Raw genomic sequence first — 15197 nt, 5'->3', positions numbered from 1 at the left:
AGGTAAGGTCAATTTTCTCATCCTAGACATCGATCTCGGAAGGGCCTTTTTGCGTACTCTTGGGCACCAAAACCAGTCTAGTGCCCAGCCGTGTGCCGTGCTGAGGCAGGCAGATGTTGAATTATGGACAGACACAACAATTAAGTTACAGACATTTGATGTTCCGGTCCGTGCGTGGTCGGAAGACACCCAGTACATAATGCCCATGGGGTTGCCCAAGGAAAATTTGGGTTTTACGAGAGTCGAACTGCAGGAGGTCTTTAACGAGGAAAAGTGCGGACACATCTACTTTTTGGAGTGAAGGTACTGCATGCAATTTTTAAGTTACAATATACTATAGATAAATCTAATTTGTTTCTAAAGTTCTCTCATACTCCGAGTAGCTTAGGACATACAGGGAACGCAGAGATCAGACCATTGCATCATGGAAAATTCTCAATCAGACTGTCATCGTAAAAAGTGGTCGCGGGCGCTTACTGGATGTGGATGTGTTCGTTTATAGGAGATTCCAACTACAAGCGCTTTGACTTGATAATATATTTGGTGTGTTGAATAAGTGATCGCTTATTGGGAAGTGGTCACTTAAGTTGGGTAGTCGCACCTAGGTTCGACTGTGCCTCGTTAAGCGAAAATTTGTTAAAATGTAAGAGAAATCCTAAAATTGTAATACAGTGGAAGCTCTCTTACGAGGGCGCCCTCGAGTCGAGAAAAAGGTGTCCTTAACTGGATCTGGCCGCTTACAAGAATGAATCTCATATGCAGCATAGTTATGCAAGTGGAATTCAGCCACTTTAAAAGTGGTGTAAAGGTTAGATAGCCGCTTACGGAAGCTCCTCCCAGCTACAAATTAACACTGGTAATAGCAAAAAACTGTTTTTTAGGGTATGGTTACGCTGATATTCTTGCCTTGTTGTAATTTAGGTAAAAGCATACAATTCAGTTTGTATTTTGAAGTGTAACCGGACGAGTATGTGAAAAAACGGTAACTCTGAAACGGATATATAACAATGATTCGTAACAGTGACAAACAGCCATATGACTGTGGACATGATATGAAAAAAAAAACAACAACAACAACATTCAGAGGCGGATAAGATTTCTTTCGAGTGTCTGCTTAGGAGAGCTTTAAATCAAAGCCAACATCTAATTCGCCGGTAAACCCTTTAAGTGTCCTCGGCCGCCTACGGGAATGTAAAAATCCAGAGTTTGTGTGGGAGTTGAAACGGGATTTTGTGATGGCAGTCGTAAGTAGAGCTATTCGCTATATACGAGAGTGTCCGTTAAGAGAACTTAATCTACTGTATGAATCCGCAAATGACAGCTTAAATGAGAAGTGAATATAGTGTATTAGTCTGTGTTCAAGAAACTGTTCTTTTACGCTTTCCTTATAACCAAAGAAGTCTAACCGACTTTTTTTGCAATGTATTAGTGCCCCCTTTTGGGTCTTTTGTATTCCTCAGAAGTTTTTCCTCAACACGTTTATAAACGGTTATTATTATATTTTTGTAGTCAATAATATACCCAGATACAGATACCAACCTGTATAGTTGTAAGACTACGAGGATTAAAATACAAGTAAGTAAGTAATTATACCCAGTGGCAAGTCATTAATTGTCTAAAAACTGCACGGCACGGTCTGACTACAAAAAGGGCTATTATGGACCATTATTATCATGGTAATTAATGCCAACGTCGAATAAACTCAAAATTTCAAGTAACACGACTTTCACAACCTATTTTCAACACACCAGTTATAACAGGATATTGGCGCGTACAACAATGATAGCGTATTCCGCATTCCGGAGTCCGGTAGTCCGGCGTCACAGATTCCATCTTTTTGGCAGAGTCTAAGGTCAAAGATGGAGGGTGTTCGAGCAGGTGGTTGTTTTCTGTAGATATAGACGGATTGTCAGTGATCCTTCTTGTCCTTTGAGAATGATTTTGTTCGTTCTGACTACAACTTATTTCAAAGACTTCGAATGTTCGGTGAAAAGCCGACACTTTTAATTCTGCAATGTTTCAAGATATTTCGATTTCATTACCTCGTGACGAAATAACGCCACAAAGGACCAGACGAAACTGGAGCAGCAAATATGGACTAAAGCACCTGAGAGTTGTGTTTTTAACATTTATTCACTATCTTTTATCCTTGTTGGGTCTTGTTTCACCTACAAGTTGGACCGATCGAAGTTTTGAACTAACTCTTTTGCTCCTTGTGTTTACTCAAGCGTTCCATAAAATATCCATCCAAACGTCCATAAATAACACAGAAAACATGCCTCAGGTGACACGTTCTAACAATTCTGCTATTAGTATCGATAATGACGTATCTGATTTGTGACTTCTTGCCAACTTTGTGCTATTTTTGTTTAAAAAAACGAATGTTACGTTTCTTCCAATTTTGGTCAAATGACAAATAAGCGTCAAGTCAGATGTACATAATACGTCATTATTGATAAAGTATGAGATGGCCAAATATTTTATGATTGATTTGATAACCTTAAAGATGTCTTTCAAAGAATATGTGAGAATTAAGTACACAGGTTGTTGCTCATGGGAGATGTTAGCCACTAAAATACCTTAAATTTAGGGTTTGGTCAAAACAGTGAGAAGATGTCCTGACTTTAGGCTAAATAATAGGAATAGATCGAATTAGAGAGTAAAAATAAATTACTGAGCATTAAGTTTGATAAACATAGAAGATGATTAAGTTGATTAGATTTGAAGTTGTCTTTTCTTCTTGTTGAACAGCCAAACCAAAGTCAGCTAATTAATTATGCAAAAATGAGTAAATTTTGTCGTTTTTAGGGGGTCCCTGTAAATCCCAGCGAATTCAATATTGCGACCTTATTTTTTGTCGAGGTTAATATCTCACCACACCCATCAATTGTGCCAAGTTTGAGCGAAATCCGTGATTTGAGCATTATCACCTCCTGCCTGGTTCTCTCATGGACACACTGTTAATCGTTTCCTCTCTGATTTTGTTGAGATCACTTCGTTTGTATATACTAAAACAATTATTCTTTCAATCTCGGTGAATAGTGGCTTTGGGAATATTTACCTCTCCGCTTTCGAGACTCGGTAAATATTTAGCCACTATTCACCTCGATTTCAAAGAATAATTGTTAAATATTTTTAATACTCTAGTTTTGAATGTTACTTTGGACAAAAATTTCACAGCCTTTTAGTTAGGGCGGGACCGTGCAGTGATTATAAGGAACCGGGGTTGTAAAACCAGAGGGGGAGGCACCTCGTGAAATCGTAGAAGCCTAAAGGAGGGCCCGGAACATGTGAGTTCCTCTTAAAAGGAGGGTAGTGGTATCTAGTTTTCTTTTTGGCAAGGTGTTGCAGTGAATCAATCTTAATGAAAGTTTCAGACGTTATTATATACATTATGAAGATTATGTGAAGAGATTTTTAAAAAATTCGTTCGAGTCGTTTCAGAGATATACAAAAAAGCGCTAAAAGTCCAAATTTTGAACGAAGTTGCACTTATACAGGTGGTGAGAAAACAGGTTAGTTTTCAAGATCGCAAGAACGAAAATACACCAAAATTTCCTAGCATCAAAATATGATATTAAGCAGCATTCTGACGCTACTTAAGAATAATTTCAGTCATTAATACCGTTTTTATTAAATAATCTATCACGGCTATCATGTTCTCATTTCTTCTGCGGCCTGAATTCCTCTGTAAAAACAAATCATTAAATTCCTTGAAGGTGTAGCGTTTTAAAAACTTGAAGACAAACTCCGTTAATCGCAGTTTGTACATTGTTTCCAGACTGTCCTATCCAGTTCGCCTTAAGACATCTTCAGCGCTAGTGTCCCATGGCAACCCATATACAATCTGTCAAGCCCTTGCATGGAGTTTCTCCAGGTTGTTTAGGTGCGTCTTGTTGCACGATCCCCACACTGTCAGACCGTATGTAACTGATGGCAGTATCAATTTTGTGTAAAAATCTTCTAATTGCTTCTGAGGGAGGAGTGGCATGCGTCGGAATAGACTTAACTTGAATGCGAAGGACTTCGCTACATTTGCAGCATGATCTGACCAGGACAACTTGTTGTCAACTTCTACTTCGAGGAGTCTTTCTGAGGTTGTCCGTTTTATGATGTTGTTGCCAAGACGAAGAGCTCGGATAAGGCCAGTAAATGTTGATTTACGCTGCATGATCATTGCTTTACATTTTTCTGGGTGTGGTACCATCGAACTTCTGTCGCACTATTCCTGGAGTTCAGCTAGAACATTGTTTAGTGAGTTTGTTAGCAAATCCATCGTTTCTGCGATACAGTATATTGTTGTGTTGTCTGCCTACAGATAAGTTTCCACAGAGCGTAGTGATTTTGGGAGTTCGTTTGTGAAGAACGAGAATAACGTGGGTCCGAGGACCGATTCTTGCGGTACTCCTTGAGTTATAATGTGAGTATCCGAGTCGGGTTGATTCTGACGAATTGTCTTCGGTCTGTAAGGCAGTTCTTTAATCACAGCCAGATATCTCCTCTGATTCCAAATTCGTTCAGCTTTTGTTGTAATATATTGTGCGACACTGTGTAGAAAGCTTTAGTGAAATCCACAAACAGTATTCCCACAAAAAGCTTTCTTTCTACTGCTTCTCTCCACCTCTCAGTTAGATGTATTAAAAGCTGTTCTGTTGACTTTCCCTTCCTATAAGCCCATTGCCTGTTATCGAGTAAATTCTGCGTAACCACGTGATTAGTAATATTACTTGCGACGCAGGATTCCATTAATTTACTTGGTATACTGAGTATAGACAGTGGTCTGCAACATCTTCTGTCTTCCTCTCGTCCTTTTTTAACGCTGCACTAACTCTAGCTATTTTCCACTGGTCTGGTGGCTTGCAGGCTTCGATCAAAACTCTGTTTAAACATGCTCGTGAGAGATGGGGTAATAGACATATATCGCATACTTTAAAAGACACGTAGATACGCCATCTGGCCCCGTAGCTGTCTTCACTTTTAACTTACAGATCTTTTCCTAGATTTCCTTCTGACAAATCGTGATGCTGGTCATAGTCGGCGTATTCATATTCTCACGGCTCACCATAAACAGGGGCAGCCAACGACGGTTTCCCCCTAAATGCATTGAAAACGCTTTTTAGGCTATTCAGCGTACTTTTGGATCTCTAAAAATGTATTTTAAGCAGCGTTAAAAAACTTATATCTGTTCGGTCATCCTAGGGAAACTTGAGTCTTTTCGAAATTACAAGGGCTCCGGTATTACTTTCCCGAAAATTTTAGACGCGATTTAAAGCTTTACGAAAGTCGCAGCGCACCGCATTTTCGAATCCGAACTTTTAGGTTTTCTTTTACTACGAAAAAATAGCTTAATCTGGGTAGTAAAATGCGAAAAAACGTAGGGAATTTATAAGATAAGCTTCAAAAATTGTACATGAATGAAACAGTCATATAGAAATTTTTAGCTTTCCTCAAACAATAGAAAATTATAAGCAATTTTTGCTTCTCCGGACAGATATTTTACAGAAAACAGTCATTGGGTGCCCCTGCATAAATCAAAGGTAGGCACGCAGATGACTGGGAGCTGTAATCCAGTGATGCACAGGACAACTCAGGGGACGATGCGCAATCGGACTATTCGGCTTCGTCGAGCAATATCACTGAATAAAACGAGTGAACATTGGCGGATCCAGGGGTGGGGCTCGGGGGTCTGCCCCCCTTATTTTTAGACCAAAATGAGGCCCGATAGGCTGAAAAAAATTTTTGGAGACCGTCCACCCCCCATCTCAGGGTCTAGATCACCGCCCCCTCCTTATCTGAAGGTCTGAATCCGTCACTGGTGAATTCGTGTAAATGTAAGTAGAGGGGTTGGTTATAATTTTTTTAATGACCAGGACGGGGGTTAGAGCTAGCGTGCCTTTGTTAGCAGGGGCACAACGTAATAATGCTGTATGTAAGGCTCAATTCAGCCCTTCCTCCTGATGATTATTGCACAGTCCCCTATTCCATTTAAGGAGAAATAAAAGCGTTGGGGTTCTAACGCTTTCATTTTACTGTTTTCAACGGGAAAGGTCGAAAAAATAATAATTAATTTAATGGCTAATGTTCTATCGGTAGTCAGACCTGCCACCACTAGGAAACTAGCTTAAAATCAGATATACGGACAGCCCTTAGGGGTTGATTTCAACTATAATTTTTACGTGAGTACGTGCGTAAAATTTAAGTTCGCAAATAAAGATAGAGGGCAGTGTACAAGAGGTCGCACGTAAGCATAAAAGTAGAAACTCGCCCAACTTCACGTTTGATCTCAACACTTTATGTCTTGCCTCTATTTTATTTACGTGATTAAAATTTACGTGCGTTAACGTGGTAGCCAAATCCGCGTCAGTGGAAATCAACCTTTAGACCTTGGCCAGTTTGAACAGCCTAATAACTTGATCGTAGTAGAATTAACCTTTTTATAAGATTCAGGTATTACATATTAAACAGTATTTACAGTTGTATGGTTAATGACTCTTTGAAGACCCTTTCAAGACAAAATGATATTCTCTCTTGTAGTAGTATAGTAGGGATGTTTTACTCCTTTATTGCGGTGGATTTTCATTAACTTTCGATAGAATATATAAATGCCAATGACGTCATGCTTTTTTCTTTATCTTACAAATAAAAAGAGGTGGAATCTCAGTAAGTTAAGGTCTAAGATAGGCTATTTTTAGGTGGTTAAGGGATCTTGTACTTATTTCACTTAAAATCACCGAGCCGTAACGTAATAGCCCACTTTCGATATATTAAAACTCTAACATGACTCCTAGGCTTTAGGGACAAAATTGCAAATTTTTTACAACCCATTGTCACGCAATACACAGCAAAGACTTGAGCACAAAGAAAACCAAACCAAATATAGAAAAATGACCAGAAAGCCTCGGAGTCATGTTAGAATTTTAATATATTGAAAGTGGGCTATTTTCAAGCTCTATATCCTGCCGCCTTCATTGTCCATTGCAGACAACAAATTGTTGCAGTTACTGTTTACACGAGGTAATTATACATATTAACGACGGCGAGGGCAAAATAGATCTTTCTAGCACAAAACACAATTTTTTAAATACCCCTCCCCCTTCCTGCTTACCCACAATTTAATTATTACGCTCCCCTCAAAGCTTTTTTTTCCTTTCACCAACCACCCCCGCATTTCTAGTCTTTCCTTCCTCCTCCTCCTCCTACGATTTGCGCGCCAAATAAGGACATGTTACATCATCGCTCAAGTTAACCTGTCAAACTTGTTAAACCACCATAATATAGCACATGACCTTATTTTATTGAGATTCTACCGCATTTTATTTATAACATTAAGACTTAAGGCTATGACGTCAGAGATTCTAAAAAAAAAAAAGTAAAACATCCATACCCTACTATTAACATTTGATACGAGCATTATGCTTATAGCGATCGTAACCGTTTTTAAGTGATATGAAGTGATTCTGATGTTTAGAAACGTACGTTCGACTGACTGGCCATAACTCAACCTTTGCTGGTCGCGTCGAAGTGTTTTCACATGGAGTCTGGGGACGTGTCATTGATAATTATCCTTATTACTGGCGTAAAAAGGAAGCTGACATTGTGTGCAGGCAGCTCGGTTTCCCAGAAGCCATTACCGCTGTGAGGTACTCAGCTTTTGGAGAGGGTTCAGGACCGGTTTTGATGTCAGGTGTACGGTGTCTAGGTACAGAGAAAACTTTACAACGATGTACATACCAAGACTGGGTCGACAGCGATCTTTAGCCAGGTCATGAAGTGGGAGTGATTTGCAAGACTTTTAATTTACAACCTGATAACAATGGTAAGCAATTTTTATAAACACAGGACTTATCTAAGTTATCTGGTCATTGATAATTTCGATTTTCTACTTTAGTTTCCTTTAAAATTCAAATGTCCTGCGCCCTGCGAATTTCTGAAAGCTCAAAGGCTGATTGCTGTAAAGCGGACAACAACAACAACAAAAACCTTGCTCAGTTTTCAACTCCACCCTAACCCATCTCCCAAATTGATTTCTTTGCCAGTGATTGCCGAAATATATTTCTTGGCGAGTCAATCTTATCCTGGTCGTAGAAGAGTGTTCTGCCCTGACGTGAGGTCCCTAGTGGCAAAATCGGGGCCTGGAAACCACTCTATTTTGTTCTAAAAAGTAAAGGAGGGATTCAAAAGCCTTGTTTTTCGTTTATTTCTGCCCTTTTTTCATCCAAATCTACAATCGGCGACAAAATTGTTGAGACATTTCACTCAAATAGGGTAACTTCCAGGAACAAAAAAATCCACACCCCTTCCCCCTCCCCATTGTTCAAAGTTGGGGTGTTTGTTGTTTTCTATAAGTAGCTCGATCAGAGCCACAACATGGCATGGAGGGGATGGGGGAGGAAAAGCTTTATTTTTCCCCTTTTGAAGTTTTTTTTAACATTTTTTATTGAATTAAAGACAAGTTTTACAATGTTATTTAAGAATAATCATTAATTAAATAAATTATACAATTCCACTTAAATAAATACTAACCAAAGAGAAAAAAGAAAAATGATAACAATAGCAACGAAAAAAGGCCAAAAAAACTACAACAACAACAATAAAGATACCAAACTGCTAAGGAAGAAATTGGAATGAATGAGGCTGAGTATCATTTGAAGAATTATGGAGAATCGAGGAGGGTGCGGATAACACCCCACGAGATCTCCATAATTCTTCATATGATACGAAAGCCGAATTCAATAATTGTTTTATTATCCATTCAAAACAATTCCTAGTTTAAAAATAAAGCTAAAACATGCTTACCTCCATCGACATTAAGTTCACCTTCGATAGTGCACGTTTAAGGTTGTTCAGCTCCGCAAATGTTCTCAAAATAGCAGATGTCGCGATTCGAGTTCTCTTCTTGCTGTTCTTGCCATGTTTTTAGCTATTATTTCGCCTAGTTCTTACTCTTGAAACGAGTGAAATGTCCGCCATTTTTGTTTCCACAACCAAAACAACTCAACTTCCTCCCCAGGTCTTCTCGGTTAACGGTGCATTAACCTGCTAAAACACTGCATCTTTGACGTCATTTCCTTGCTAAACACAAAATTCTTCCAAATTTAGCCATCAGGAACTAGTTATGGTGAATTATGCGCGTGCTTTTAGCCAATCAGAATCGGGGAAATATTTTGAATGAATTATAACTACTATTAAGTGCATTAGTTAGCTTCTCCCACTTTAGAAAATGGAAAAGAAGTTTATTTTTCTCCCTGGCAATATGGAGCTCGATATTGAAGACACGTCTTGCCCTAGCAATAAAACCTCTAATTGAAGGTACGCTATTTTGAAATTTCACTTAGATATAATATTTACCAATTCACAAAATATAATTAATTAGAATATAGTCTTCTACAATATCAAACATTCCAAATATCACATCTGACTCATTAATTGTCCCAACATGAGGACCATTATCTCTTAGCCAGGACAAGACATGTTTCAAAAAGTCAGAAGATATCCTGCAGGAGAAGAGTAAATGCCCGACGGATTCCGCTTCTTCTTGACAGAAAGCGCAGTTTGGCGATTCTACTACACCAATTAAATTACGTTTCTCGTTTGTAAAGATTATACAATTTAAAATTCTGTATTGAAATTCCCACCTCTGGGGTGCTATACGTTTCCTGAACGAAACATATCAGCAGGAGATTTAAGCAGCCAATTAAAAATAGACTTCCTTCTACCAAAAAAGGCGAATTCCGCGATTATTTAATGACAAAAGTTTATGTTTTGTCGCCCCATTTCCAAAGAGATAAGCTGTAAACTTCAAATGAGAAACCAACGCTAAATACCAGATGGACGTCCACCACCAAAACAAGATGCCACTACGCTCATTTAAGCTGACGACCGGTAAATGGTCAGTATGTGTATACCTTATCTACCCTAATTTCTTTCCTTCTCATATCAACATCATTTCACCCGAAAAAACAAACAAACAAACAAACAAAACGCCCTCTTTACGCGATGAGGCGGTCGGTCTTTTTCAGCTCTTTTCCTTTTTCGTTGACGATTAGAAAAAAAATAAATAAAAAAGCAACCTTTTCCTCTAGAGCACTCGGTTTAATATTAAAACAGTTAGAGACTTCTAAGCTCTAACCCTTAAAAAAAGTTTGTTCGTTCATTACCGGTGTGATATGGGTATGGACAACACACCAAAAAAAAATTTAATCCCATTTTCGTAGATAATCTGATTCGCCTTCAAGGATCCACCTTACCTTACGCTGGCCGAGTTGAAGTGTTTTATGCAGGAGTCTGGGGAACAATCAGTAGCAGCAACTGGGATATAAATGACGCCACGGTAGTTTGTCGTCAGCTTGGTTACTCAGCTGGAGCGGAAGTGGCTTTAAAGAACGGTGTTTATGGTCTGGTCAGCGGTCCAGTGTGGGTAACAAATCTTCGATGCACTGGAAGTGAGTCAAATGTTATGGAATGTGTTCATGATGGGCTTGGAAATAAAACTGAATTTCTGTATAGAGCCTACACCGCCAGTGTCATTTGTAAGGACTCGTCATCCCCTAACGGTAATACAAAGTTTCACTTAATGTATAGTCACACACAGTTATGCCGACGTCTCACTTTCTAATCGTTACACTGCATTATATAATCATTATTTTTTAAATAATTTTATAAATTCAAAAGGAGTTAATTAATTAGCGTTTAATGAATGTCACTAAATTTGATCCAACGAGGCTTTTTAAAAGCGTTACCCTCAGCATTTTGCAAAATTTTTTAAGTTTGCTCAATAGGCCACTTCTGAGTTCCAAGAACATTCATTTTCAAAATGAGGCCAATTGCACAACCTTTCTTGTGAAAATGAGTTTTATTTGTTTGAGAATAAAAAACTATTTCCATATCAAAGACTAAGCACTAAACCTCGTTTTGATGGAAAGGCCCGGGGAAACTCGGAAAAGGCCTATTTTAATCCATTGCAAATGCCGGTTATTGTACTCCTGACGTGAACAGCCCATGTAAACATTCCATGTGTTATTGCTCTAATTCAAGCCTCTTCTATCCACAAAATATTTCAGTAATGCAGATTAGGCTACGCGGGTCACACTCATCAAATATGGGACGAATAGAGGTTCATTACGCTGGAACGTGGGGTTCAGTTTATGCTAGGGGTTATGCATCAGAATGGGACATTAAAGACGCCACAGTCGCGTGCAGACAGCTGGGATATCATTCAGCCTCGCTTTCAGGATACAGAATTTTTTGTTCCTCTGATGTCCCAATGTGGTTCACTTACTTCACATGTTTTGGTAGTGAAACATCCTTGGAACAATGTGCTCGGGATTTCTACCAGTATTCGTCGTCTACATATTGTACAAATGTTGGATGCACAGACAAAATGACTGAAGAAGGTGAGAAAAGTATAAGATAATCCTGGATGTTCGGGAAACAAGCACGTACGGTGACCAGAAATAAAAGCAAACTTGAACCTTAGCCCTATTATCCATTTTCTGTTTTTTCCCAGTTTTCAATTTGCCCTTCGCTGTTCCTTTTTTTACTGAGTAACACACTATTTTTTCGCAATTTCAAGAACAATATAATCACAAAATTTAATGCTGTGAAAATTAAGATTATGTGATATTTTAAAGCAATAGCAATTGCAAGGTTGCAGTCAGTTGATGGCTATAACTTAAAAACGAAAACTTAAACGCTAGATTTTCAGTATTTTCTTCTCCTACTTGGTGTGCATCTTTTACTACAGTCTAATTATATTGAAGCGCGCGCAGCGGAACCCTATACGTATAGAAAATGGTAACCTATCGATCTCAGAAAATTTAGCTGTGACGTCACGTTTGAACTCCCGACTGTCGGACAGACTCTGGGAGTGGAGGTAAAAATACTCAGTATATGGTAATTGTTACAGTTTTTGTCTCGTTTTATTTTTGTCGTAAAGTCAAGCGTAATTATTTCATGTCATGACATGACTACTACAGATTTGAGACAGAAAGACGATGTCAATGGCCTCGCGTTAATCTTTTAAAAATATGCACAAGCTTAAATTAATTTTCTGGTTGCAAATGGAAAGAGAAAGGTCTTACGGGAAACCCAGTTGTAGTAGTTGCCGGTAAAAAGTAAGGATAATTACCGAAAGTCTCGCTTCGAGACTCGTTCATCTATTAAAAAAAAAACGAACAAACAAACACAAAGAAAAACAAGGTTTTCGGAAACATTTCAGACATTCAACTTGCTCTCTTGAATAAAAAGTGTTGTAGTTGTACATCTTTCATTGTAGTTTTATTCATGTTTTGATTGTCGGTCATAATTTTGCAAGGTTTTGTGCAGTTTTTTTTTCCTTTCGAGGACTGCCGAGTCAGAATGACGCGTGAATGAAATGTCTGGAAATGGTTTAAGTATGGAGTGTGATTTGTGCCTGTGTTTACACATTCACTATCATATTTTTCCATCAGTCTCGCCGAAAAGAAAGTACATATGTCGATTATTCTACCGACAGCCTTGTGACTTTTCTGTAGTTTACGTCTAGCACACATTTAGCCGCAAGAAATAAACAACGCGCTAAGGCTGGTTTGTGTAGACTGCAAAATTGTGATTACAGGGTGTCCCAAAAGTTCGTTCCTCTGATTTCATGCACTATAACTTTTGATCAAAAATATATATTTTTACATGAAATTTCTAGGAGATGTTTATTTCTCTATCAAGTATATGTATTCAGAATTTCAGTAACTGGCATGCCCTTTTTGTTTTTTTATCACATTCTGTAGCCGTTGCGGCATGAAGTGGGATACAGCGTGATAACCCACAAATGATCCATTTTGAGCTTTTTTATCACCTGGTGCGCAGGATCCAGTTCAACCCCCAAACAAAATTTGTTTAGTTTAGGCAGCTGAAAAAAATATATTTTGGGCATTTATCCAAAAAAGATAATCATCCCGACCCCCCTTCCACAGTAAGGCTTTTGTAATTCTTTACAAATTTGAAACAAGCTGGGCGTTAATTGGCAGGCTAAGCAGAGGTTTCTTTGCCATCTCAGGGGCCTCTAATTTTAAACATTTTAAACAGCTTTTCATGACCCTTCTATTTGGCTTGCTAACTATGTGAGACTGAGCTTCCTTGTCGAATCTCCTATTTTGTATCTAGCCTTCTTTAAAACTATTTTAGCTGCCTTATTCAGGGCTTTTGGTCTCCCCCTTAGTTTCTTGCCGTCATAACCTTCATTTCTCCATGATCATTCTACCACCCAACTTTCGGATTTTCCGGTTTTTTAACAATTTCTACAACAGATAAGCCAGTAAATCGAAGTATACAGGCTTATGGTCTCACGCAGCTGAACGTTTTTGTGTTAATGGGGTTTATCTTTCGTGATATTCACAAAAAACAAGGAAGGAGTTCGAGCGCGCAGCTCGGGCTATGAAATACAAAAAATATGTGGCTGGAAAATATACTTGCGCACGCGCACCTTTAGCGTGGAAGTGCACAAATCGAATATTTGAGTCAAAAGGAGGCACAACAAGTATGAAAATAGTGAATTATATTGAAAGACACAACTTCTGTTGAAATGATTTGCTTATCAAATCCAATCGTACTGGAATACAGACTTATAAAGTAGAGAAACGAACTTTTGGGACACCCTGTATTCATAGCGGGAAATGTTAAATAAGTTATCAACCTTCCTTTTCGGTAGAAAAAAATAAATAAATAAAGTACAACTTAAACAGTTACTGTTACTGAGTAACAGATATTGTGATAAAGTGTAGTTTACACGTAACGGTTTGTCGGTCGAGTATTGCAAAGAAAACGTATTCTCGGCTAAACACAAAAATCGGCCTAATTTACCATTTGGGTAGAATACCTTTGAGACGGAAAGATTGACCAATAAACATAAACACTGTCGCCTGAATGCAGCTGAATGACAAGAAGCCTTTATTAAACGACATTAAATTTTATGGGCTATCAGCTCTCAGTGTGGTGGGGGGTTAGTGATGCACACGTATGGGGAAGAATTCCTTTCCAAGACTGTTATTGTGATCGAATTTCACTATAGTTTTCATTGTCTTTTTGTTTTAAAATCAGATAAGTATAAACTTCTGGATTTGCATAGGTTGAAGCTTATTCATTTCAATTTTTTTGGTTTTAAGTAATTTTAAAAAAGTTTTGAAATGGACGCTTCACTTTTAGCCTTGGATAAATCTATATAATATATATATTTATTAAAAACTGAATCATTGGATAATGCATTTCTAGCATTTTGATTGGCTTAGCCGTTATGCACCTATCAATGTAAATCCCGTGAGGGGGGAGTGCGGGCAAGGGGAGGGGATTTGATGCTTGAGGCTATCCCCCTGTCGGGCTTTTGATCGTGCGAAGCGACCCCGGGGTCGAGACATTTGACTTTGACCGATAGAAGCCTGGTATCAATTCAGAAGCTGTTGGAGAAAAGTTAGGAAGTTTTCATTTGTTTTAATCGCCATAATCTGATACTTTACACTGTCATCTAAACAGATAATTTCTATTTTGAGAAAGTTTTTATCTTCAAGTTCCCATCTGATTGTAAACCTCGATTGAAATCGAATTCTACCATGAAAGTCAGAGGATTTTTTACGGGTCACTGATCCGACCTGTTCCGACATGTTGAGCAGATGGTATAAAAGCATCTTACGTTTCAATAATATAATAGCACGGTCAATCTTCCTGGAGCGATTATGTTGTTCAAAATAAGAGATGCTAGTGGAGAGAGAAAATACTTAATTGCAGCGAGTAATTTAACAGAACTAACGTTAACCTTAAATAAAAGTAGTAAGAACGTACTTTTGAAATGTTCTTTTATTCGTTTTATATAGTATTATAGTATTGTTTGTTTAGATTTTTCCCCTGGGGTGGGGGCTTTTTTGACACTTTTGATTGACCTTTCGTATCCCACCCTGGGGAATATGATCAAAAAATTTTAAAATTTGTCAAATCCCCACCCCTTGCCCGCACTTCCCCCCAACGGGGTTTACATTGATAGGTGCATTATGGTATATGAGCTATTATACCATGCTCTCCATATATGGTCGGTGCACGCGTCAGTTTAAAAGATTTTTTTTCGCGAAGGATAGCCCGAAGCAAATCGTTTTAATTCATTTCTTAGAATACTAGAAATGCAATTTCATCTAAAGAAAAAGACAAAAACAAACAAAAAAGCCACAAGAGCTTGTTTG

At 38.3% G+C, this 15197-nt stretch overlaps 1 pseudogene; it reads left to right on the top strand.

Moving 5' to 3' along the window:
- The window catches only part of LOC140934614 (scavenger receptor cysteine-rich type 1 protein M130-like), a 43890-nt pseudogene that overhangs the window by 15646 nt on the left and 13047 nt on the right, over positions 1 to 15197 (top strand).

The sequence above is a fragment of the Porites lutea genome, chromosome 4 (genome assembly GCF_958299795.1).
Source record: "Porites lutea chromosome 4, jaPorLute2.1, whole genome shotgun sequence".
In the NCBI taxonomy this organism is placed as follows: Eukaryota; Metazoa; Cnidaria; class Anthozoa; order Scleractinia; family Poritidae; genus Porites; species Porites lutea.
This window is presented reverse-complemented; position numbering and strand designations above follow the sequence as displayed.